This window comes from Trachymyrmex cornetzi, unplaced genomic scaffold, assembly GCF_001594075.2.
Source record: "Trachymyrmex cornetzi isolate Tcor2-1 unplaced genomic scaffold, Tcor1.1 scaffold129, whole genome shotgun sequence".
Lineage (NCBI taxonomy): Eukaryota > Metazoa > Arthropoda > Insecta > Hymenoptera > Formicidae > Trachymyrmex > Trachymyrmex cornetzi.
In genome coordinates this window covers 3,548,853-3,550,681 of record NW_017295861.1, presented here as the reverse complement: position 1 = coordinate 3,550,681, position 1,829 = coordinate 3,548,853, and positions in this window count along the sequence as shown.

Below are 1,829 nucleotides of genomic sequence, written 5' to 3'. Positions count from 1 at the left end.
GATTTATTATTTAACGACGTTAATAAAATATGCAGCGCTATTGCTAATAAATAAAAAACAATTGACACTTGAAAAAGATAAGCAAATGCAAAAAAATCTTGTAAAACGCATTATTTAATAAGTAAATGCTATAATTATTTAAATATATAACGCTACAATTATTTAAATATATAATGTCGTATAACGTATGTATAGTATGCCGTTCAACCAGCAAGTATTGAACGATAGAATGAGCACACAGATAATCTAGATCAGATTACATTTATTTTTGCGGAATATTTATTAATGTGGGATAAACGATTATATACGTAAGTATATACTTGCGACGTTATGTCTTTATACTAGGTACAAATGCGTTTAATGAATGCTTTTTACTCACATGGCTTCTAACAATACGTGTCAACTTGAGTTGAAGCTGATAACTTTAATAAAATATTTTATATGTTGGAGTTATACGCACAATCCGAGAAAAAATATTTCTTATATAATTATATATCTATAAGTACAAAATATAAAAAATATAAATATAAAATTATATAAAATTATCTATTATAGTTACATAAAAAATTGACATATATTATATACAACTATATATATGTATATGAGACAAGAATTTTGTAAATTACGTTCCAATCATTTCCAAAAACTTTTTGTGATTTCTTTCTAAAAAAATATTATAAGATTGATTAAAATCAAAATATTATTTTATTAAAAAATTGTTGTCATATTATAAACCTTATAATAATAAAATCAGTTTTCAATAGCATTATGTTTCGTTATAAGTTACTTTTTTAATGGTATATAATTTTGAACGAGGACTTCCAATTGGGATTAAATCTCTCGGTGTTTCCATCAAATCAACGATAAAATTCTGTTTCATAAGCTTGGTTTGGTAAATCATCGGTTGATAATCTCGAGAAAGCGAAAATTTTTCTCTCTCATGTTTGTTTTGCTATGTGAAGACATTTGACTTGCTTAATAATTCGGTCGTAATCCTTTTTTCATAATCTTCATTATTTCCATCCAAACAAGCATCTTCCTTCATTTGAGGAGTCAATGCAAGACACGCATTGAGTCACAAATAACGTAATATATTTAAAAAATACCACTTTAACGCGAGTAATACGTATATTACTTGAGATATGGCTATTTTAATCCACGGGGCACCGTATTCCCCGCGTACGAAAGCTGCTGGAAGGCATATTCTATTATATATGAGAATGGAACCCTGAGGAACCCCAGAGAGAACGGCACGAGTGGAGGAAAAAAGAGGAAAAGGATTATATATGAGGACTTGCTGAGTGCGGTTTGTAAAGAACAAGCAGACTAGTGAGAGAGCATGTTGAGAAAGACCGCATAACTTGAGTTTGACTAAAAGTAGGTCATGATTGACGGTATCGAAAGCCTTTGTGAAGTCCAGCGCAACAATGAAAGTAAGGCGACGATTGTCAAAATTTCGAAGCACGACGTCGGATATGTGAAGCAATTCCGTCGTCGTGCTGTGAGATCGACGAAAACCAGACTGACAGGAGGGGAGGATATTAAACTCGGAGATAAAAGCATTAAGTTGCGAGAAGCAGATACACTCAAGCAGCTTTGAGAGGAAAGGGGGGAGAGAAATAGGGCGAAAAGATGAAGGAGAAGAGGAGTTATTAGTTTTAGGAATGGGAAGAACGATTGAATATTTCCAGGAGGAGGGAAAGGTACTGTGCGAAAGGGCGAAATTTAATATAAGGAGAAGGGGATCAAGACATTGAGGAAGGCACAGTAGGAGCTAGAGATGGGCGATCTCAAACGATCTGAACGTGAATCGATATTTCGCCCCGATG